Source organism: Pogona vitticeps, chromosome 2 (genome assembly GCF_051106095.1).
Source record: "Pogona vitticeps strain Pit_001003342236 chromosome 2, PviZW2.1, whole genome shotgun sequence".
Taxonomy (NCBI): Eukaryota; Metazoa; Chordata; class Lepidosauria; order Squamata; family Agamidae; genus Pogona; species Pogona vitticeps.
In genome coordinates this window covers 105,748,603-105,774,040 of record NC_135784.1, presented here as the reverse complement: position 1 = coordinate 105,774,040, position 25,438 = coordinate 105,748,603, and the positions used below count along the sequence as shown (strand labels likewise).

At 43.1% G+C, this 25,438-nt stretch overlaps 1 protein-coding gene across 3 annotated transcripts in view; it reads left to right on the top strand.

The window, feature by feature from the left end:
- The first annotated feature begins 404 nt into the window (after nucleotides 1-404).
- FGF1 (fibroblast growth factor 1) overlaps nucleotides 405-25,438 on the top strand; it is a 74,916-nt gene continuing 49,882 nt past the window's right edge. Inside the window, exons 1-2 of one of the 3 annotated variants that reach the window (XM_072990210.2) lie at nucleotides 405-683; nucleotides 4,334-4,409. The gene's annotated coding sequence lies outside the window, so the exon portion shown is untranslated. Of the gene's footprint in view, nucleotides 684-4,333; nucleotides 4,410-4,973; nucleotides 5,565-25,438 lie in introns of those variants that run through there. The other 2 variants (XM_020807145.3, XM_020807135.3) reach the window with 2 other exon arrangements.

Genomic DNA, 25,438 nt, shown 5'->3' with positions numbered 1-25,438 from the left:
AAAGAGCTGAGGTAGGGTTTGTATTTTGTCCAAAGTGTTTCCAATTTTGGCATTTTGTGTGTGTCTTCTAGAACATTGTACACTATGGATTTCTCTACAGCTCTCAGCATTTCAGCTCATTGGGTGCTGCTGTTTCATAATGTCTGGGAAAGGGAGCTCTTCTTCATATATACCTGCTAAAAATATTTGTCATGCTGAATGAATGGAAAATGTTGCATTTAAGAACAGGTTGCATAACCTAAAATCTTATTGTCATCAGGCAATTAAGAAACCAGTAAAAAATGGATCACTATTTCCAGACCTGGACTATAGTTACATCTGTTTCCGTTACTAACCTAGAATATCACTATTGCTTGTCACTGATAAACATGTAGGAGACAGACTTTGAACTGTGGAGGGATGCCAAGATGCAGGAAGGGAGGGCAATTCAGTGGAATGTTGTTGCTTTTTTAACAATAGATTTTGTTCTCTTCTGTTATTTTATTTCTTCATTTGCAGGAAGAGAAATTCTGCCTTCCCTGAAATTGTGAAAGACAGATTCTGCAAAAGAGTAATCCATTCCAGCTTTGTTGCCAAATAGGTCTTCAGATGAACAAAAAGCTGCTGGCACCAAAGGAGGAGGTGACTGAAGCTGAGTGCCCTAATGGAGTCCAGGATGTCCTGTGGACACTCCAGCCACTAAGGTGCTAGGCAGGGGGGGCTCAGACTGTTCACCGGATACTTCATATCTCCTTGCAGCTACTCTGTCAGCCATTTCACATTGGTACTGTAGTTGGTACCAAGCCACCATCTTGGGTTTTTGGTATGGTTTTTTTTTCTTTTCATATTATATATGTGTGGGTTGACTGAGATTTGACTGCTTTCTTTTTGTTTATTCCATTGTTGGAAACTCCCCATAGTGTCAAGGCCACTAGATGGTATGGTATAACGAACAAAGGAAAGGCCTGAATCATTGTTAGTAGCTAGGATTGAGGTTCTAGAATTTCTAATTTTTTTTCCTTCCTTCCTTAGTTCCTTCACTGAACAATTTACTGCTAGCATCTCTCTCTCTCTCTCTCTCTCTCTCTCTCTCTCTCTCTCTCTCTCTCTCTGTGTGTGTGTGTGTGTGTGTGTAGGTCAAAATCAGTCTGCTAGGGCTTATCTTTCCTCCCCCTCTATCTCAGCCTTTTTCTATTCTTTTGGCAAAGAACCCTTTACACAACTCCCCAGAGAGTGCCAATGAGCAGAAGTAAAATTCTCTTGTCTTCTGTGCCTCCCAAACTGATGCCATAGCTATTTGTAGTTTTCCCTTTTGTAGGAACTGGGCTGGGGGTTTCATGCTGAAGAAGAGATGCACAGATACCTTGACAGAGCAAGACAAGGGTCAGATCCAATGTCACCAGAAGGGAAGAGGGCAGGCTGGCTCCAGTCTGTGTGCCTTTTATTCAGACATGGGCCAGGTCAGGAACCACATGCATATCCCTATTACCAAGTGTCCTCATTCCCACATTAATCAAGAAAGAAAGAGAAAAGGTCAGGAGTACTGATCTCCATTCATCACACAGCTTTTAAAACTAGCATTTTAGGAAGCTGTCAATTACGTAAATGGACTCACTGAATTCCTTATTTTAATTGTACGGACTGTGGAATTAAATCAAATTCCATCTGATATTATATAATCTAATGTGAAACAGAGGTACTGTCCAAATTTTAAAAACCAAGTCAATCACTGGAGTCAATCTGGCTCCAAGATTTATGTACCGAGTAAGAGAGCATGAATTATTCCATCTCAAATGTACAACTGGATTATTATTATTATTATTATTATTATTATTATTATTATTATTATTATTATTATTATTATTATTATTATTATTATTAATGATTGCAATTATTTTTAAAGGCCAAACCAAAATAGAATAAAGAAGCATATGTTGCCAGTCTCGGAGCTTAAGCCTGTTTACTAAACAGCAACAACAAGCTCCTGGTTTCCATCTACCTTATGCAAGGGCTTGCAGTGGCTGCGGCAGCTGCTCCTTCTAACTCCTGTCTTCCCCCTTTCTCACTGTTCATGGCAGGTCCTGCTGACCTAGTCTTTCTTTATTCTACCAGATCTATAATCTGCTGGTGCTTCCAGATTTGGCCTACAATCCTGCCTTCAATTCAGCTGCTTAAATCCTATTAACTTCAACTGGATTTAAGCAGCCTAACTAGGCAGGATTGCAGTTGTTGTCACTACCAAGTATGTTTACTGTCACCTTGTTTGCTTTCTAGGCACACTTGGGATTCCCTTAGTCCAAATGCCTGCTTAAGGGGAAAGTTGTCAAAGACTATCCCCTGTGTTATTCCTGGCTCTGATTTGGCTTTATTGTTTCCTGACTTTTTGTTATACCATTCGAGAAAATGAGTGGGTAAGATCTCAAGCTAGAGGTAACAACTTACTACCGCCACCTATCCATCAAAAGTGTAGAGCACTTCAAAACTGATTCCTTGTACAAATTGAGAAAGACCTGAAATTGGCCTTTGGCTTCTCATGGGAACTGGGTTCCCCCCAAGTCCAGTGTTATGGTAATCTCACCAGCAAATAGCCAAAAGGAAGTTTCCATTCTCAGACTTCAAAGGACTTTCCCTGGCCAGATGCATGTTTCACTTTATACACCTGAGACTCTGATCCTCAGAACAAAGGGTGGGGGAGTGACTCAAGGGGAGCATGCTAAGAGGTGGGGGGGGAGGGTGGATGAACAGGTAGATGAATAGATGGATAGTTAGTTGAGAGTCAGGAGAGCTTCAGGAGAAACCAAGCAGGTTCAGAGGAGAAAGGAGAATGTGATGGAAGCGGAAAAAGATGGAATATGGCATCCAAGCCAGCATGTCAAAGGAAACACTAGTCTTAAGGAAACAGTAAGATTTTAGTCAGCTATAGACTTGTTCTATGCAGTTAGAATACAGTACTACTGAGGTCTATGTGCCCAGCTTTTTTGCCTGTACATTGTCTATAACCTTGCTTCTTCTTTTTTTATAACTTTTTTGGTTACAATCTAATGTGTCTCTGGCTGTGCCAAACACAGCCAGGGGGCTCTGTCACTGCCAGATAACTCTTTCCCCTAGAGGCTTTTGAGCATGCACAGAGAGCAAGTATCAAATGGGATGGTGGCAGTGTAGAGAAGGAAAAGAGAGTGGGACTCCGTGCCTCTGGAGCTTAGTGGATTGAGTTTGTGAACTGAGTCACCTGTCGAGATTTCCCAGGCATCGCTGTAAGGATGCTGGTCTCAGTACCCCCCAGAGGCAGGAGAAACTGCCACAGCCATCTATCCAGTAGATTTAATTATTCTTCTAGGCAAGAGATGACCAAGTTATGAACCAGAGTCTCTCCAAAGGGGAAAGGGGAGGAAGGTCTGCATTATTGCAATGTTCTAAAGCAGGGGTCTCCAAGCTCGGACCGCCCCTGGCCACATCCAGCCCACCTTGCCTTTTTATCCAGCCCAGGCATTGGAAAAGAGAGGAAGGGGGACCGAAGGAATCCCCCACTCCCTCTGTCTTTGCAAAGACAGCAGGGGTGGGGGAATCGCCTGGGTCCTCATACCTCCTTCGGCCCTTGAAAATGTGTAAATTATAAGATGTCGCCCTGACACTGAAAAATTCTAAAGAGATAGTTGACACAAATGTGTCCATAAATTCTGTACAAGGAACAAAATAAAGGGGTGGATTATCTGAGGAACTTGTAGCTATTCTCGTATGTAAGACCGTATGTTTACTTAATAGCAAAAGAGAATTCTACCAGAAATTCAAAAGTCTGCAACAAACATGAGCATCATAAGGACTTTTAAGGGGTTCATATCTCGCCTCTAGAGCCTCTGGCTCTCACCCTCCTCCTCCTGCTGCTCTTTTCAATTGCCACTCATTCAAACTGTCTGTCCCTCCCCGGTGCCACAAAGGAAAACCTACAACAAATGAAGGAGAGGAAAGAATTGAAGAGGAGAGAAGGAACAAGAGCCATCACTGCTCGCTCTTTCTCCTGCATTTTCCTTCTCTGTAATAATGAGTTTTGGACAAGTTGGAATGGAGGAGAGAGGAAAAGAAGAAAAGATGGATGATGGAGGAAAAGAGTTCACAGAGGATACTTTGCCTAAGGATAGCTCAATACATGGGGGGAGGGGCACAGAACAGTAAATAGCATGTGCGCAACTCCACATCAAGATGCACAGTGCCCAAGGAAAGCCAATCTTCTGTAAGGCAGCAAATGAAACAGGTACCTCTTCCCTTTTGAGTGTGAAGAAAACAAAAATAAATTGTATATGATTGCATTTTCAAGATACCCCCAAATAAGACTCCTGAATTGTCCTTGTCTGTCCAGCTGTAGAGTCAGCCTTTTGAAACATCCCCCAGAGCCTGAAGCAGAGAAGGATTTCAGTTTTTAAGAGTCCATGCTGGTGAGTGAGGTTTGTTGACTCCTGCTTTCCCAAAAGTGCCTGCTTTATTGATATGTATGAAATAAAATTACCTCAAATGAGGGGGGTGCGGGAGGCAGCAGCAGCAGAAGGGATTTTGTATCCCCCATTGCTCCCATTGTGATCCTCTTGTTAAACTTTAGTGTCCTGCAGGGTTACTCCCCTCCCACCAGGGAACTCAAAGCAGAGTTTGTTTGTTTATATACAGCCCATCTGGCAGCCAAGGCCACTCTCAACCTCCTCCCCATTTTTTTTCCTCACACAACGACCCTGTGAGGTGGCTTAGGTTTGGGACAGAGTCTGCGCAAGGGGCTCCCGGTCTCCCAGTCAGTTTTTATGGCTTGGCCAGACCTGAACCTCAATGTGCCGATCACAGGCCAGCCCTGTAAACACGACATCCTGCTGGCTGCTTTCCCTTTTAAAATCAGACACCATCACACCACTCCGACTCGGCAATGTCTAGGTTTGCCCTCACGGCCGTAAAACTGAGGGATGAAAGGCTGTCCTGACGAGCCTGGGTTGCTGCTGCAGTGCCGGCTGCCTGCCAAGGCTTGTGCCCGCCGGTCGGACGAGCCTGTTGTTATTTACCGGTCTGGCCGCCGGTCTGTCGTACAATTGCCTCAGCTCTCTCCCGCCGCCCTCCTCCCAGCTCAGTGTCACTTTGGGGTTTCGGATTTAAAGGGTCCCTTTTCCCACCCCTCCATCCAACGAGGGCTCTGAGGCGGCAGCTGGGAAAAGGGAGCGGGAGAGCCGGAGCCACCCAGACAATTCCCTCCTCAGCGGGGAAGCTGAGCTTGGTCTCCCAGAGAGGAGGAGCCGCACTTTCCCCTCAGACGCAGCTTTGGAAGCAGTCCAAGCACCTGATACGCCTTCCTGGGGCCGCTCTTCTGCTCCGGCCCTCGGCAGGACCGGCGAGGGAGGCGAGGCGAGGCGCCCTCACAAGTGCGGCAGGCGGGCACCCTCCGAGACCAACAGGACAGAGAAAAGGGAACCTGTGGGCCGAGCTTGTGGTACCGGCTTCCCCACACACAGAGACACCCGGTTCCTTGCCCGGTTGCCGCAAACGAGCGCTCTGCTTCCGGACACAAACATCCCGAACTCCGGCGACGCGGTCAAGCTGAGCCCGGGGTTCATCAGGTAAGTCCCGGTCGCGCCCTCGGAGGAGAGAGCGAAGCAAGCCTCGCAGCCCGAGGGAGCCCCAAAACGATAGGGGGTGTTCGGGGTGTTGAGCGGGGGGGGGAAGGGCTGCTTGCCGGCTTCCAGAAGGCTTCAGACGAGCGGGAAATGATATCTTTGTGCCCGTCGATCACCGGGAGAGGAGGAGCCCTTGGGCTCGCCTTTCGCCCGACGAGAGAGCCCTTGAGGACGCGCCCGTCACCTTCCCCGGACAGCGAGGCGCGGAGCGCCAGGACTTTCCCCCCTTCCTCGCGTCTCCTGCAGCAACACTGGCGCTTGTCGTCCGCAGCCTCCTCCAAACCGGCGACTTCCAGGTGCGGGCGTCTGTTGCCCCCTTCCTCGGCCGTGTTAAGGGCAAGATAAGTCTGCTTCCCGCACACGCACCTGGCCTCTGAGGGCACCCTGGACGGAACCGCCACAGGCAGAGGGGCTGGGGGGGTATGAAAGGGGGTTCTTAGGATCGGGTACTCGTTTTGTTACATTCTCCCACTCTGATGCAACACCGTTATGTGTACTTCCTACATACACACAATTTTATTTCTTCTTGTTTTAGAAGGTGGGGATCTACCAGTCTAGTTCATGGTAGACTACGTCTTCCAAGTCAGGCTCTCTTCAGTTCTCTTGCCTTTCTCACTGGGCTTGGAAATGTTTCTTTGGGAGGCTTCTGTTTCCAGAATCCACTAGCCACAATGTCCATAAAGTAACTTTCCCAGACTTTGTGTTCAGTATTATTATTATTATTATTATTATTATTATTATTATTATTATTATTATTATTATTATTATTATTATTATTATTATTATTATTATTATTAGCTCATTTATTATATTCCTGCTCTTAATCACACCCTCATTCTTTGTGCTATAAGTTCCAGAGTGATATCCAGATGATATCACTAGAGGTTTAATCATATTGTTTTGTGCTTTTTAAATTGATTTACAGTTCTGTGAATGCACAGGAGCATAGTTAGGGGCACCCCTTAAACAATGCAACAGACAGGTGAAGTATTTCACTCTTCATCTGAGCTCTAAGGAGACATCTAGCATCCTAAGAGGCATGAATTCTGGGTGAAATGCAACCTGTCCTCTGTTTCTTTACTTTAAATTGTGATTCCGATATGCCCCAGCCACCATGGCCAACAGTCAGGAACTGTGGGTGTTATAGTCAAAAACAGAGACCTCGCCCTTTTATTTCTTATGTACCATCCTCACTACATCAAACTATCTGGTCCCTGCCTTGAGAGCAGTAAGAAGTCCATTGTTTCTTGGAGGGCCATTTGTATGTTCACAGGCATCATATTTATAGTTTATGATAAGTTTTAACCCCTTAAAAAAACCCCTGCAGCAGCATTGTTGAAAGTTTTTAAAAAATCATTTCATTAGTAGAAAGAAGAGAAATTCCATTAGTCCACCTGCAGCAGGATATGAGAATTGAGCAAAGACAAAAAAATTTTTATGATTGCTGTGAAAACCCAGCTGCAGTTTTTCTCAGTATGTTCCCTCTGTACCCACAGAATAGCCTACCTCAGAATTCCTAGGCAAATCCAGAGATTAGTTAGCCTATTTGAAGTCCTTACTTGGAGAAGAAAGAGAAAAGCTACTTCAAGCAGAATGCCAGTCAATATGCTTTAGTGATGACAACATTTTTTTCTCCAACCAGTACCAAAGATTTCAGGGTACTTGATGCATCCATCAGAAAACTATATATATGTGCAAGACTAATGTTCGTGGTTACTTAACTGGGTTAGCAACAAATATTTGGCACACCACGACTTATCTTGTACATGCTAAATATAGTGACGTGCTTAAGTCCCAGAACACAAAGACATGGAAGCCCCTCATGCATTGGGATCTTGCACCTATGGTGAAGAAAGGTCATTTCATACCAACTTGAGTGTGATGGGAAGAGTCATAGATATGGCTAGCCTTACTATAAGGCAGGGTGAAGCAGTCACCGCCTAAGGCAGCAGATTTGGCATGTCCAGTTATTTAATTTGTAGCAATTGTATTTTTCCTGTTAAAGATGGAAAAATATTGGAGGAATTTTTCTTTCAAAGTAAATTTAGTGAGTTTGGCCATTATGCGCCTTAACTTTGATGGGTAGGAATGCCATTTTCAACCCTGCCTGAGGTAGAAAAATGGCTTGGGATAGCCATGGACAAAGAACTGCAGGGTAGGCCCATTTTCGTTGCAATGTGCATTGGAAACCCAGCTGCGTAAGGGAAAGCAAAACTGTCATTTCTCCAACTACTGTAGTTGTCCTTTGTCCTCTAATCCTATGTTGTGTATCATATCATCGAACCCTCTGTGCCTTTGCACATGGTTTTAAAGAAGCTTCTGAACTAAATGGGATCTGTGCCATACATAGCCAGTATACATCTCAAGATAGTGACTGAATGGTTAAAAAGGTATTAGTTTTGGAATCTGCCTCAAATGTTTCAAGTTTGAAGAAGTGTTCTGTAGAGTGGACACTCCCATTGGCAGAGAATAAAATCTGATCTTCAGAGATAAAGAAATAAGAATAACCACAAAAAGCATATTTATCTTTGAGAGGTCTGTATGCTCATACTGTCTGGGTCATACCCTGAATTAATTGTTAGTTGTGAGTTAATTTTTAAACTTGGACATGAATTCAGCCCTTACATTTGACAGAACTAGAAAAATCAGTGAGATTAATATGCGCATAAAGAGGAACTACAGCCTATGGCTATCCATTGTAGTCTTCTTCACCCTCGGTCCAATGTGTGGTACTACAGCTCCCATCTACTCCAGCAACACATATCCAACTGCCATGGCATTTGTAGTCCCAACCCATCTCGACAGCACCAAGTCAGGGAAGTCTGGGCTTTAGAAAAGAATCTTATCCTAACACATTCTCCTAACTCATTCTTTGAAGGCCTGATTAATGGGACATTTTTTCTATGCACTTGTGCCTGCATGTTTTGGAATGACTCTCTTCCTTCACGTATCATTGGATGAAAGTGCTCAGGGAATTAGTTATTACTGGGAGAAGAACCAGTATTGTTGAGGATCTGCAACTGTTATATCTTGGTCTTGCAAGGCCACTTCCTTTATTTGCATATGAGAGAGAGAGAGAGAGAGAGAGAGAGAGAGAGAGACTAGATCGATCAGATTATGAGAACGAAAGGAAGACCATGGTTTGATCTAGCTGAGCTCCCCCTAACTACTTCAGCTTTCTTTCCAGGTGCAGCACATTTTTATATGGAAACAGCCAATGCTCAGTGTAAGCAAAACACCAGCACATGGCAAAATTAGTCTCTCATGCCTTATCATGATGCCATGAGGCCCTTAAGCACTGTTGCCACAATTATATCAGCTTGCAGATGATAAGAAACCAAGGTACTATTTCAAAAACGTGCTTTATTTGGAACATGGTGAGGAAAACTATTTGTGAGTGCTTAATATTGAGCATGTCTTTTTGTCTGTAAAACTAAACGTTGACTTAGACTACATTTAGCCTGTGTTTAAGAAAGTGGTGCTCCCTCAGATGCTGAAAGATGTCTGTTAGTCCTAGCCCACTCTCTCCCTCACCTCAATACCTTACATTTCAGGGTGCTTTGTTTTGTCCTTGCTTACTGGAAAATAAACATGGGTTTAATTTCCATGTTGCATTGATGAGGCACATATCTCTGAGGAAATTGCACCACCAGAGGAAAAGCTGGATAAATGTAGGGAATATCCATTTCCTTTAATATCTAGTTTGAACCTGAGCAGTTTTCCTGAGCAGAAAGCTTTGATATGTGCCTTGATGGAGCTTTGGTGGACTACCTTCCACATCAGCGAATGCATATGTCCCTTTCATTAGGTCCAGAGGAGTGATACAGTGAAGGAGGACATTCAGTGCAACTCCATCATTTGCTCTGCAATTCTACTGACAAAGGCTGGAATGGGCTAAATAGATTTTTTTGAACAGACACTTCTAAAGGGTTATGTCAATTGACACTAATGATGTTTGTCATTGTGAAAGGGATGTGTTTGTCTCCTTTGCATCTGATTACATTTGTATCTTTGTTGGAAATCCCTGGGAGTAAAACTGCCTATTGAAGTAACATAGAATTTGGTGCCTCTGTTCAGCAAAAAGCAAGCTCTGTTTGCAGCCCTGCTGAAATCACAACACTAGCAGATCATGACTAAAACCACCACCAAAGGAAATTGCTCGGTGCTTCCAGTAAAGTACTGTATTAAATAAGACTTTGAGACTGCAGTTTATGGGAAGATCATATCTGACACTGTCCAAAAAAAAAAATTCAGATAAAGAAGAGTATATGTTTTGGAGGACAGGTACAGAAAAGCGTCACTCTTGAGGAATAAACTAGATGTTACAGGGCAGGCAAGCATAATGGAGAAATGTTTTTAAGGTGGGAGGAGAAATTTATCAGCTCTTTTCTCTCTAACAGTTTACCTGATCAAAATCTGCTTCTCCACATAAAGCTGTGCTTTCACTTACTGGACAAAGGTATGAATCCCATCCCCACCCCACGGATGCAAAAGCAGATGGAAAGCCATTCTGATTAGGAAAAAGAGGAGAGGAGAAAGGGTTTCTGTTATGAGTTTCTAGCTCTCATATTACTCTGTCCATACAAGGAGAGGGAATGTAAGAGTAATTATTTATAGAGATTAAGAATTTTGATTGTTAGAATAAAGACACGAGAGAGAAAAATCATACCTGCATTCATTCACTGTAAGAGGTGCAGTTTTTCTGGCATACAGATTAACTAATAAATCTGTATTTTGAAATGAAAGCTCAGAAACATGTTAAAAGACAGAGGAAAAGACACACACACACACACACACATATGTGACCCTGTGTGAATGTGGAGAGTTCCTTTGTCTTAGACCTTAGTTGCAATGAACACACAACAAACTAGGAAGATTATATTATTTCAAATAAGGTTTATAGAAACATATACAGGTCAAATTGTTAAAGGAAAAATAATGTTTAGGTTTCTGAAGTATCCTCTGTGTGGAATTTCTTATAAACTAAAAAAAAAGATGTGTTGAAATGGAGTCCCTGTTTTTGTATTTCCCTAAATCTTCTTAGTTAATTTCTAGCAAGTTGTCTTAACTGCATTGCTTAGAGGTCAGATCACTAGGGCAGGGGTATTGTCTCTGACTCAACAGTTGGTATTTGGACTATTCTTTTCACAGAAAGCCCATGTCCTCTCATCGTACCTGTGAGGCCCCATCTTATTAGGCTTAATAATATATCTAATGGCTGAGTCTATGTAACACTCACATGGTGGTACTTTTTTATACAGGGGACTCCAACTTGCAGAGGTTCACTTTATAACTCCATGTGCCTCCATTCCAATATGAGCTGTTGCCTCCTCCTGCATCCAGAGCCCACTTCTATGACCACTGCGACTGGCATTGTAAACTGGTGTTTTTAGGTCACCAAGCCTGACAGCAAGACAGCTGAGTTGGGAGAGGAAAGAGAGAAGACGGCAGAGGTGGGATAGGAGCACTCAGCAAAGCTAAAAAAGAAGTGTGAGGAAGTAAGTAAGAAGACCACAAAATAGTGCCTGGCAAGCAAGTTAAAGAGAAAAGGTGGGGTGGACCAAACAGCTGAGCTTGGTGAGAGGGGTGCACAGGAAGCAAGGCACAAAAAGGAAGGTGTGAGGGAGAAGAGAGGGGAGGTGAGAGTGAGCTCCCAGCAAGCAAGGACAAGGAGAGAAGATATGAGAAGGGAGAAGGCAGCAGAAGTTTCTTTTATAAGCCCTGAAAATTCAATAGGAGCCAAACTCCTGTTTTAATGCTGAGCCTAAAAGGGAAATATGGTTTAATTTAAAACAGCCCCTTTTATGAATACAACCAATTAGATTATAAGGGAGGCTGCTGTATATCCTTAGTAATTCGCAATGCCAGTGATATTCACTTAATAGTTAAAATGTCATGGCTGACTCATATTAAAATAACACATAATTACTATAGTGAATTTTGAGCAAATCTGCTTGCTTTAGGCTTTTGCTCGTTTAGTAGTCTCATTAGATTTTGTTAATCTTGTTTTGTGAATGCATTAAATTATCTTGGTCTCAGTGAATGAGTAAGTGTACTTTTAGCAAATTATGGAGAAAGGAGCTCATGGTGACTGTGCTTTATTATCAGGAAGAGAAGAACACAGGAAGCTATCTTACACTGGGCATGACAATGGATCTATCTATCCTTTTACTGTTTACTCTGGTTGGCAGCAATGGCTCTGTCTAGTTTTAGGCAAACTTCCTACACACACCCCTGCCAACTCCATCTGAAGATTCCTACTACTGTATCCCCTACTCCAGATATATATAGTTTTGGGGCCCAACCCTGCTTAGTTTCTGAAATGATACAAAGCCATTATACTCAGGCTAGAAGAGTGGTACATGGTGCTTGCATCTATTCACTGCAACTGTTTGATTCGATACTTTTACAAGGACTGATTAGCTGTGTTTTAAAATTTAGGTGCTAATCATTTTGTGCCTCATAATAGGTCCAGGAATTTCCTCTTAGTAACTTGCATTTGTGAGCTTTAATTTGGCCTGACATGCTTTAATTATAGTGCTTTGCCTCTCTGCAGGTGTTAAATTGAGTAGCCTTTAATGATAGCTTGGATGTTTCTTCTGGCAAAGAATGATTCAGCTCACTTCCTTGTAGGACTGAATCACTTGAAATGTATAATGTCAGTGGTTTCGTCATCTGCAATGGCTTTTATTGTATTTCTGATTAAAAGCCTTATATCATGGTGGCTTAGAAAAGCCTTTCTGAATTGACCTCAAACCAGCCCTACCATTGGTGAGAGAGAGGGGCAACCATCTCAGGTGGCAAGTGCTGGCTGGCTGCACTGGTTGCCCCCAGGTGCTCCTCTGGAGTCCCCTGGCTACTCCAGTTTTCTTCAGGATGTGTGTGTCTATTTCATACCACTTTAAACTAGGCTGTTGCTGTTGGCTGCATAATTTGGGAAATGTTCCATTTGGAACTGTGAGCCCTATGCAGAGCTGGGATTCTGGGCAGGCTATCAGGGATTCTGGGAGTTGTAGTCCAAAAAGTAACTCTTGCTATATATTGGTAGCTTGTCTTCTAATGCCAGTGGAGGAACTACCTTGTCTTTTTGTGGTGGTGGAGGTACCATTTTGTCTTTTTGCCTGTACATGCCTTGGGATAACCCTGGATTTGCAACCCAGGATCAGATTATCTCTCTATTTATACTTGGGTTTTTTTCCATACTGGCGCTGATGGAATATACACTGGCTCCTTGCATCTCCTCCTTTCCATACAAATACTTATGTGGCTTAGCTGTTGTCAAGGGTTGCAGTACAACAGTCTCAACCATAATTATAATGGTAGCCACAATTTTCCTGTTAACCAGGATTTGAAACTAGTGAACTTCATGTTAACTATGGCTGATGCAGATATAAGTCTTAACCAGTGTTAAGAATAGTGTGAAGAATAGTATAATCAAAATCTGTGTGGAGGAAAACAGTTTTGAAAAGCAAATGCACCATCTCGTAGTCTACAGTACGTACTCTTAGTCATGGTCAAAGAATTAAGCATTAAGTCTACATTCCTGTGCATTCTTACCAGGGCGTAGGTCTCACTGAACCCAATGAAATTTACCTTTGAATAGCTTATTCATAATATTACCCTGTGAGAGAATTACACTTGGTAAGGGCCTTGATGCACTCATTATTTAGAATTTTACCAGTCCCAAACTCTCTCCCTGTCTTTCATAGGCAGTGAATTCTCAAATATGAATTTGGCTATATTTGAATAGTTATAATTGATCCTTTACAGAGTGTATAGGTAAATTTGTGATTTTTAAAATCTCAAACTCACAAAGACACACACATAAAATATTGAAATTAATAACAACCTGTGACACCTCAATGAAAAGTCATCATGCAGGGCACTAGACAGCCATAACAAGCTCATTGTTCTTCATAGAAGTGATGCTTCACACAGATTACCAGCAAGGAAATAACTTTGATAGGGATGTCATGCACGTATTACACATCATAGTACCTATGTAGTATGATGCAGGCAAGATGAAGGGAGTGAGGAGGTGTAGTTACTATGGTCTCTCATGATTCCATCCCTCTCACCAGATGACACATTCCCCAGTTCCCTGGGTTTGACTGTGTGTTTCTGAAAGTAGGAGCCCAGGACAGAATAAGGATTTGTTCATGCGCTACCCACCCTGTGGTTCAATAATCTCCATTCCTGAGCTAACTGAGCTGGTATCAGGGTGGTGTTGGAGTCGCCTCAGCTTGTTGTATTGGGGACTTCAACCTCCATGCCAAGTCAGCTCTACCAGAAGTGATTTAGGACTTCATGACCTCCACGATGACCATGTGTCTGTCCCAAATGTATCTGCTCCCACCCATGCTGCAGGACACACTTTAGACCTGGTTTTCTGTGATGGTTTAGATGCTTTCTCTACTGGGTGTGGAGGCACTCCCTGTAAGTCCATTTTCATGAACAGACAACTATATGGTGGGGTTTGGACTCACTGGAACTCAGAGCCTCTACAGGGCATGGGGGACAAATTAATATGGTCTGTCCCAGGAGGCTGGTGAATCTAAATGGTTTCCTGACAGCTCTTGGAGATTTTCCTATCACCTTGGCAGGTCAATCCCTGGTTGATCTCTGGAATGGGGAAATGGCAAAAGATATTGACAGGATTGCTCGTAAACATTCCCTCCCACAAAGTAGAGCCAAACTGGCTGCCTGGTTTTGCCTGGGAGCTGATGGTGATGAAACAAGTGGGACACTGACTTGAGCAATGATGGTGGAAAACTTTGGGTGAATCTGACCAAACAAGGGCTAGGACCCATTAGAAGGTCTATTCTCTGTCAGTGGCGGCAGCAAAGAAGTCATTCTTCACTGCCACCATTGCTTCTCCATAGAGTCATCTGGTGGAACTCTTTCAGCTACATCATATTCAATAAATACTGTGCCCCTGGACACCCCGAATCAGGGACATGAGTTCAATGCTGAAGTTGTTGAGGTGGTCTTCTTGCTCACAATCACAATGCCTCTAGTTCAGCCTCTAGATCAGAGGGTCATAAGAACCTGTAAGGCTTATTACACACAGAATACATTGCCGTCACTATGGAAGAGAACCTTGATGGAGAGAACAGTTATGTGTGTGTGTGTTAATCAACTGTTCATGCGTTGTAGTTATGTTTTGGGGGGCGTAGGAGTTATACATGGATTTTGAACTGCACGGGTATCTGACACCACTAACCCCAAAGTTGTTGAAGGGAAAAGTGCACTTCCAATTTCTAGCTTTGAATATTGTCTTTTAATGAAGTAAGCCACCTTGAATCCTTTTGAAGGAGAATTTTATTTAATTTTTTAAAAAGTAAATTTAAAGTAAAGTTATTTAAAGTAAATAACTAAATAAATATAATGAATATTACTACTTCGTGTGGGTTCAGTGATCACAACTTTCATGCTGGTTGACATCACCATGTACATTGACTAACTACTATATGTTTCTGACCAGCAGCTGAAAGTATGAACTGGTTTCTTTAGAGAGCATTGGCTGGATGCAGATTTATCCTGAATGGAGCACTGAAGGAAAGGGAGTGAGGTGGCAGTTGTCTTCAGGTCCCCTTTCAGGACCACCAGCTGAGAAAAACTGTGAGACGGTGGAGGAGACAGTGCTGGGGATTTTATGGAAAGAGGGATTTTCTTTTAAAATTACCATCTCTTCTCTTTCCTATCGTGGGAAGCTTGGCAAGTTCCTGGTTTCCTTGATAAATAGAAGGACACTTTCCATTTGTAAAAAGGAACATAATTCCATCCACTGTGTGTAAAGTGTTTAAGCTATGCCTCTACAATGGCCCATACACACATGCAAGATGTCAGCTGATGCTGTAGTTATCAAGCAATGAATATGCATGTGAGAATCAGGCCTAAGTTATTGCCTACCATGACAAACACTAGATTTTTGGTTTATACAACCATCTAAATACCCCTGGTACAAGGAGAGTGCACAGGAATTCAAATACTAGACATTTTGTTTGTGTTCATAGTGCTTCCGACCTAGTTGTGGGTTGTCTTTTGCAAACAGAAGGGGAAGAGTAAAACAGAAAAGAAACTGTTCTTGTACTGTTTATAGACAGGCTGTAAATAGTGGGCATCTTGTTTGAGAGACTGTCCTACTTTTATTTACACGTCTCTATCCTGCAGTGTAAATGGCGCCACATCTATTTACACCACTTATTGATCACAATCTCCAAAGGAAGAAATTGTTTGAACGCCTATTTCAGATGCTTTTCAGAGGTCCACTAAGCTGCATGAGCTCTGCACTTCTCAGGTTTAGAAAAGGGTTTGATGGAAATGGCCTTTGGTGTGGTTAAGTCCTTTCCACTGAATAATAAATTTGCAGCCACTTGAGGAAGCCACCATAGCTCAAAATCCAAAGGGGAAACTACCATTTGGGAGACTCCCTGGAAAAGACCCTTGTAGCGGGCCACTCTGAAGCCTCTGCCAACTCAGGCCTCCGGGAGTGCTCACTACTCTTCCTCTTCAACTGCTGCCACCAATTATAATCAATATTTAAAAAGGACAAGTGTTTCTTCCAAAACTTAAACTTGTTTATTGATATAATAAAATGAGTAAATCACAGGTAGATAATCAAGTTGTAAATCACTGTTTCTCATTAATTGAATCATACAGACTTTTCCTCACTGACTATTTTGGCTCACAGGCCTTCAAACATGCTCATCACTAACTCTCAATCTCTCAATCTCTCCATCTCACACATCACACACCCCTATATATATTCCAGCTCCTCCCCCTTCTGCACCACCCTCCGTCCCCTCATTGGCTGATGTTCCACTGCCCAGCTGTGACAGACAGGTGAGAGCAGGGCTGTATGTTGGGAAAGGGTGAAGGCAAGAGGAGAAGGGGACAACAGAGGACGAGATGGTTGGACAGTGTCATTGAAGCTACCAACATGAATTTGACCCAATTCCGGGAGGCAGTGGAAGACAAGAGGGCCTGGTGTGCTCTGGTCCATGAGGTCACGAAGAATCGGACATGACTAAACAACAACAAACTACCATTTCCCCCCTGTTGTTCTAAATTAAGTTTGATGTTATCCTAAACAGTGCTACTATATTATACAAGTGAAATACAGTATCCCCAAAAGATGAACATGTATGCCAAATCCGGTGTCATGCTACTGCTACTCTTTTGGGAATTTCTCTCCCCATGCTCTCCCTGCTGCCTCCCCCTTCCAACCACTGGCAACACTCAAAATCATATTCTGGGTTTCTATTTCCCTAGGACACCAGAACAAGATTTGATGGATCAGAGGGATGCAGGGGGGAAGGAGAACAACCTTTCTCTTGGCTTTGCTGATGAAGAAATCCCATCAATAAAACAACACTAATGGATCCTGGCCATTACTGACATAGTGTCTATACTGGCAGTTCTCAAATCTGGGCCTTCCAGATGTTTTATACTTCTTTTTCCAGAATTCTTAACCTTTGACCATGCTGACTGGTGTGTCTGGGAGCTGAAGCCCAAAATATCTGGAAGATCATAGGTTGAGAATGACTGGTCTCCATGCATACCCACCAACGCTAGTATAAGATCTTGTATGTTTTTTACATATTCACTCAGATCAAACTACACATATCATCCTGCTAATTTAAGACAGGACTTGTTGTGATTGGCAAAAGACCTAGCACATTTCTCAAGCATCCTTCTTAAGATAGAATAAAGGTCCCCGGAGGATATAGTTTTTCCATGTTCTGTATTGCTTGATTCCCCATCACTGCTTCCTTACCAGATTGGTAATGTAAATAAACTGTGGAATGAACAGCAGGATAAGCAGTGAGGTGTTCATCATTTTTTCAAAGATTGTCCCTGATATTGCTTAGTTAAATAAAGGGAAGCAAAAAATGTAGATCAACTGAGTACTGGTCCTGGTCCTTTGGGGATATCTTGGAATGAATACAAAACCAGTTTTGTGAGTTGCAACAAAAAGATAGTTCCATTTCATTAGCTGAATTCATCAGATCCAGTCCAATTTTCATTCAAAGTTTATTGTACCATCACTGTTACAGATAAGCAGATCCTTGTATTGTTCAAGGTTAACTGCATTCATATTGTTACACTTCTTATATCAATACACCAGTTGAAGATACTGGAATAGAAAAGTCTGATTCATTCAGAAAGCTGCACATTCTTTGACGTTTCTGAGCTGAATTAAACATCTTTGTGACTGTTCTAGGGTCTGCAATAAACATGCAAAGGAGGTTATAAAGATTTGCAACTTGAAGAGCCTCGTAGCACAGTGGTTAAACCGCTATACTGCAGCCAAAATTGTGCTCACGACCTGGGGTTCAATCCCAGGTAGTGGCTCAAGGTTGACTCAGCCTCTATCCTTCCGAGGTCGGTAAAATGAGTACCCAGCTCACTGGGGGGGGGGGCAATGTGTAGCCTGCATAATTAACTTGTAAACCATCCAGAGAGTGTTTGAAGCGCTATGGGGCGGTATATAAGCTGCATGCTTTTTTCTTGCTGAGCAGAATTGCTTCCATCATTAGAAAAGTGATGGGGGATTCCTAATTCTCCTGGATCTTCCTAAATACTTTTAAAATTTGTTCCTGATTTGGAACAACATGGCCATGGTGGCTGCTGGAGGCAGGAGATGAGATGGGAGGGAACCCCTGTTATACCAGCTAAATCTGTTCATGGATCAGTGTTCTTTTCCATCCATTCTCTAATGTGTCAGATTATGTTGTCTGTCTAGTCCATTTTGGCTTGCCTCAGTATCATGAGTAAAAGTATCTCCCATACCTGGCGCTTGGCATTCCCTTAACTATAAATGACAATAGCTGAGCCTACATGCAAAGCATTTTAAAGGAAGAATTTAAAACTTTTTTAAAAAAAACATGCATGTACATTTCACATTTGAAGTGGGACATGTAGTTAATTTGGGTGTGTTTACTATAACAGGTTTTTTTAAAAAAACACTCACAAAATAGAGTGTAGAGTGGACACTCCCACTGGCAGAGAATAAAATCTGATCTTCAGAGATATAGAAATAAGAATAACCACAAAAAGCATATTTATCTTTGAGAGGTCTGAATGCTCATACTGTCTGGGTCATACCTTTATTTAATGGTAAGTTGTGAGTTAATTTTTAAACTGAATGAATTCAGCCTTTACTTTTGACAGAACTAGAAAAATCAGTGAGATTAATGTGCGCATAAAGAGGAACTACAGCGTAAGGCTGTCCACTGTAACCTTCTTCACTCTCGGTCCAATGTGTGGTACTACAGCTCCCATCTACTCCAGCAATACATATCCAACTGACGTGCCATTTGTAGTCCAACCCATCAGGACAGCACCAAGTCAGGGAAGTCACAAAATAGCTTTATGATATATTATAGAAGATGAGTAGCTACTGCCACACATTTCTCTTAAATAAATCATTGAGAAGAAGATGTGTGATGTAGAACAAATCCACAGGGAACATCTGTGCTACCACAGCTGGCATTACAGTGTAATTTCCACTGGGTGGGAAAAAAGTGTATAAGGAGAAAAACGGTTTCCTCCTGGCTCTGGCATTCCTCTGGTGTGCTGCTTGTTGAGTGAGCCTACGGGTGCTGGAAACAGTTTTCGGAAAGCATTCATATCCATCAAATACAATCAGTCCTTAAAGAGACATAAATAAAAGAGGTCTGACTTTTTCCGGTAATAAGGATCGCATAACATGCTGCAGTACACTGTTGGTTCAGCAAAAGTTCTGCTTTACAGGCAGACTTAGTTAGTTATCACTGCAGCCTCAGCAGTGTCACTGGATCTGATGGCTTTCAGTGTCTGTTACTTGTCTGTTACTTCTTAATTTAAAGCTGTGAGCATATTCTTGCAGGCACACTCTCAAATGCAAACATCTGACAGCTTAAAGCAAAGACCATACACTGAGGAAGGTGTGACCTAGTATGGACTAGTGGATAAAATGATGGACTAAAATTCAGAAGACCTGGGTTCATATTCTAGCTTGGCCATTGAAACTTACTTGTGGGTAGAATGACACCGGTGAAAGCCCTGGTTAGGTTGCTATAAGTCAGTTCCAACTTGATGGCACATAACATTAACTTTGTTTGCTTATGTACACTTTCATACAAGTAGGGTGGTATCAAGAGGCAGAAATGTATTGTGAGAACTGGCAGTCTTGAGGAAAAGCATAATTTAAGTGGAGAGGCTGAACATGAAAGAAAGATGTCTAAAAAGACCTTTCGTAGTATTTAGCTCCACACAAGTGCAGAAAAACATCCAAGTAAATGATTGTTACTGACCTTGTTGTACCAGTTGCCACCCAGAGTAGACTATCTGTCTAGATGGGCGGGGTATAAATCTAATAAAATAAAATAAGTAATAATGAATAGATTGTTTACATTAACTTCCTTCTATGCATATATTTATATGTATACATATAAATTTTAAAAAGACTGGGTAATGTCATCATCATACTTGTTTTGCAGTGTAAAGTTAAGCCAACTCTATCTCAGTTGTGTATACAGTGGTACCTCGGTTTATGAATGTAATGTGTTCTCCGGGATGTTTCGTATTGTGAAAAATTCCAACCCAAAATGCGGTTTTCCATAGGAATGCATGCACGGGGCGGTGATATAAACCTCTGAGGCACAATGCATCCTGTGGAAACTTGCTTCGTATTGCAAATTTTTTTTGTAAACCAAGGCATTATTTTCAATAGATTTTCATTTGTAAACCAAAAATTATGTTAACCGAGACATTTGTAAACCAAGGTACTTACTGTATGTATATGTATATGTATATGTATATGTATATGTATGTGTATGTGTATGTGTATGTGTATGTGTATGTGTGTGTGTGTGTGTGTGTATATATATATATGTATATGTATATATGTATATATGTATATATGTATGTATATGTATGTATTTATGTATATGTATATGCACAGTATATCACAGGAGTACACCCCCTCACATTTCATAAATATTTTAGTATATCTTTTCATGTGACAACACTGAAGAAATGTGAAGGATGATCAGACTTGTAGTCAAAACAAGCCATTCATGTCTAAACCGCTGGCAACAAAAGTGAGTATACACCCCTAAGTGACAATGTCCAAATTGGGCACAAAGTGTCAATATTTTGTGTGGCCACCATTATTTTCCATCACTGACTTAACCCTCTTGGGCATAGAGTTCACCAGAGCTCCACAGGTTGCCACTGGAGTCCTCTTCCACTCGTCCATGATGACATCACAGAGCTGGTGGATGTTAGAGGCCTTACACACCTCCACCTTCCATTTCAGGAAGGCTCAACAGGGTTTAGGTCTGGAGACATGCTTGGCCTGTCCATCACTTTTACCCTCAGCTTCTTTAGCAAGGCAGTGATCATTTTGGAAGTGTGTTTGGGGTCGTTATGTTGGAATGCCGCCCTGCAGCCCAGTCTCCGAAGGGAGGGGATCATGCTCTGCTTCAGTATGTCACAGAACATGTTCACATTCATGGTTCCCTCAATGAACTGCAGCTCCCCAGTGCTGGCAGTGTGACAAACCCAGACCTACTGGGATATGTCACACAGTTACACTAAGCTGCCACCAACCATTCCCTTTAATAAGTCACACAGACCAGGGATGGATTTTTAAACAATAAAAAGAATAAGGTTTATTTAAATACACACAGGGTAAAATAAGCAATCAGGTGAATAAAATAAAGTAACGTGGCTTATTTTCACACACACCAGCATACAGTTTGGTTCACCTAGAACCCTTTAACTTAAAGCACAGACCCTGAACCCATCAGTTCTGGCTACCTACAGACCCCTGAACCTTTCAGGTTGGTACTCTGATACACAGTAGTACCCTGTCAGACACCCAGACTCCCACAACAGCTTCTTCTTCCCCAGCTGCTGCTTCGTCCCAACCCAGTGTCTCACAGTCTGTCTCAGCATCTACCTTCACCACACAGGCATCACATATTTATACAGTACAGCCCCTCCTCCTGATGTCCCGCCTTCCACTCCCCATAGGATGGAACTTTCCCTCCAAACCCATGACAGACAGGCAACATCAGTGCTGTTATGTAACACCTCCCCTCTTTAAAAGTTGTTTTGTAGGGGGAAAGCTAAGGTGCTTTTTCCCAAAAAAACAACCTGTATAAAACACACAACAACAATTATACCTACCATATTATACTTACATATACTTACATTCCACGTTAACCATAGCAAATATGCATTTAAACATTTTACCATATACAGTACATCAATTTACCTTTATTAATACCAACCAAATTCAAAACCAGGTACATTTTAACTTTTTGTTTTCATTATATACATATAGTCCATGTTCTTTCGCCGTCTTCAGTCTTCAGGTCTTCTTGATAAGGCGTCAGCAACACAGTTCACTGACCCTCTGACCACCTTCACTTCAAAGTCATAGTCCTGTAAGTTCAAAGCCCACCTCATAAGTTTGCTATTGTGGGTTTTCATAGTCTTTAACCATTGCAATGGTGAATGGTCAGTACACAGAATAAAATGTCTTCCCCAGATGTAAGGCTTGGCCTTCTGGATCGCGTAGACTATGGCCAAACACTCCTTCTCCACGGTTGCCAAATGTCTCTCACCTTTTTGAAGTTTCCTACTCAGGTAGGACACTGGATGCTGGTCACCATTCTCATCCTCCTGGCACAGAACTGCTCCTACCCCGCTGTTAGACGCATCGGTGTAGATGATGAACTCCCGGTCGAAGTCTGGAGCACGCAGCACAGGATAGTTGATTAACGCCTCCTTCAATCTCTGGAACGCCGCCTCACAGTCACTGGTCCACGGGATGCGGTCATCAGCCTTCTTCCTCGTCAGATCGGTCAGCGGAGCCGCAATCTCGCTAAACCTCGGGATGAACTTTCTGTAGTAGCCCACCAACCCAAGAAATGATTTGACTTTTCTCTTGGTGGTGGGTCTAGGCCAATCTCGAACAGCTTCTATTTTGGCCTCCAGGGGTTTTATCATTCCTCCCCCTACCATGTGACCTAAGTATTTTATTTCTGGGCTACCCAGCTGACACTTGCTGGCCTTTACTGTTAGCCCTGCTGCACTTAACCTCTGCAGCACTAACTCCAGGTGTATCAGGTGATCTTCCCAGGTATTACTGAAGATCCCTATGTCATCAATGTAGGCCACTGTAAAGTCACTGAGCCCTGCCAAGGTCTGGTCCATCAGCCTTTGGAATGTGGCTGGTGCATTTCTGAGACCAAAGCTCAGGACTCGAAACTCATAGAGACCAAAAGGGCTGCAAAAGGCAGTCTTTTCTTGATCCCTGGGATCAATTCTTAATTGCCAATATCCCTTTACCAGGTCCAATGATGAGATGAACCGACAACCCCCTATGGTTTCAATCAGGTTGTCTAGCCTGGGCATTGGGTAGGCATCAGGAGTGGTTACACGGTTTAATTTCCTGTAATCAACACAAAACCTAATGCTCCCATCAGGCTTGTCCACAAGGACTATCGGAGAGGACCAAGGGCTAGAAGAGGGGACGATTATGTTCTCCCTAAGCATCTCGTCCAACTCCTTCCGCACCTTGTCCCTATAGGGTCCCGTTACTCGGTATGGGGATACTGCCTGCGGGGGTGCATCCCCTGTGTGGATCCGATGCATCACTCCCTTCACTATCCCCGGCTTGTTGGAAAACACCTGTTGATATTTATTAAGCAGCATTTTTAGTTCTTGCTGCTGGTCTTGGGTGAGTGCAGGACTGATCTTTACCTCCTCTGGGTTGTATTTTACTTCCCCTCTACCCTCCCAGAAGGGTAATTCAGCTTCCTCACTCTCAGCTGCTTTTATAGCAAATAGAACCCTCTGTTCCCCTCTGTAGTAGGGTTTTAGGGCATTCACATGAACCACCCTCCTTGCTTGGTTCTCCTCCTGCTCTATTAGGTAGTTCAGATCTGACATCTTGGAAATGACCCTATATGGTCCTGCCCATTTGAGCTGCAGCTTATTCTCTCTGCAGGGCCTAAGCCAAAGCACTTCCTCCCCTGGGTCAAAGTGCCTCTCTCTAGCTTTGCGGTCATACCATGTTTTCTGTTTGACCTTCTGCGCTTGCAGGTTTTCTGCTGCCAGCTCTAGATTTCGCTTTAGGTCATTCATCAAGGTGTCTATGTAAGTCACAACGTCTTGTGGGTCATCCTGGGTGATCTGCTCCCAATTTTGTTTGATCAAATCAAGGGGCCCTTTCACCCTTAAGTGTGCAGCAAACATGTCAGAGTGACCCCTTTGTAAGATCATGGGGCGATACTTTTCAGGTACCACCAGCTGACTTCTGATCCCATCTCCCCCTTTTGAGATGTTCCTCAGGGTTTCTCTATATAAAATCCCCTTTTTCTCCAGAAATCTCACTGGGGTTTCAGGTGTTAGCTGGGCGTCAGTCACCTGTTCAAAACACTTTTGGAGAGTGGCGTCTGCCTTTTGCTCCTGTCCAAATCTGCTGTCTGTGGTTAAGGTTTCCACCACAGCTTCTGAACTCCCCTCTGCTTCCGCCTCTGGCTCATCATTACCCCCCTGAACTGTCCCCGTGGTGGCTTGTGAGCGTGTAATCACTAGCACCCTTTTCACATGTTCAGCCAGGTCATTTCCCACGAGCACGGCTGCTGGCAGAGTAGATGAAATCGCTATCCGCCAATCTCCCCTCCAGCCTTGAAAGTTGACAGGTACCTCTGCTACTGGCAGAGAGATTATCTGCCCCTCAATCCCTGCCACCTTCATGCTCTCATTTGGGATTATAAACTCCCTAGGAATAATATCTGGATGGCACAGGGTTACCTGGGAACAAGTGTCCCGCAGCCCCCTATACTGACGGTCAAGTATTCCTACGTCCACCCCGGCTGTCTCAAACAACTGAGAATCTGTTTTTATCAGCAAGCAGCGCTTTACCTCCATAAGAGGACCATTTTCCTCAGCCTGATCAGCAGCGGTAGCTGTTCCAGACTGAGTAGCCATGGCAACCGGCTCCCTCAGTGAGACTGAGCCTTGCTCTTTCTGGACACAGAACACAGCTTTTGGCTTGGTCCCACTAGCATTCTGAGGCACCATTCCTTTTAGCTGCTTTAATTTCTCACACTCTGAGATTAGATGACCCTTTCCCTGACAGAAATAACATTTTCTGGCGTATTTTGATTCTCTCTCATCTTGTTTTGGTTTTCCCTCCAAAATCTGAGGTCTTAGTTTCATGTCTGAGGGCTTCCCTTCACCATGGGCCCCTCCCCCTTGCTGGCTTTTCCCTGGTCCCTGAGAGTACTTGCTGTAGGTTTCTTTGGGTTTACCTACAGATTTCCCCTCACCCAAGGGCTTTCTTATTTGGGAAATAAAATCTGCAATCTCTGCGGCTGCTGCCACAGATTTCGGTTTCCTTTCCCTCACCTGGAATTTCAATTCCCCCTGCAGGACTGAATAGAACTGTTCCAGTGCTATCAAGTCTTTAAGCTGTTCATAGGTCTCTGTTCCTTCCTGCGATAGCCATTTCTCAAGCAGCCTCACCAATTGGGCCCCCACTTGGGTAAAAGTCTGTTCTGGCTTTTTGGTGAGGGACCTGAATCTTTGTCTCAGCTGCTCTGCATTTATCCCATGTCTGGCAAACACCAGTTTTTTAAACTCTGCAAAATCTTTCATCAATTCCTCAGGCATCTCGGCATAAACCTCAGCCAGGCTACCACTGATTAAAGATCGCATGATGGTCATCTTCTCAGTTTCCCTCACTGAGAAGTCCACAAACGCTCTTTCCACTAAGGAAAAGAACACCTCAGGACAATCTCCCTTGTGGT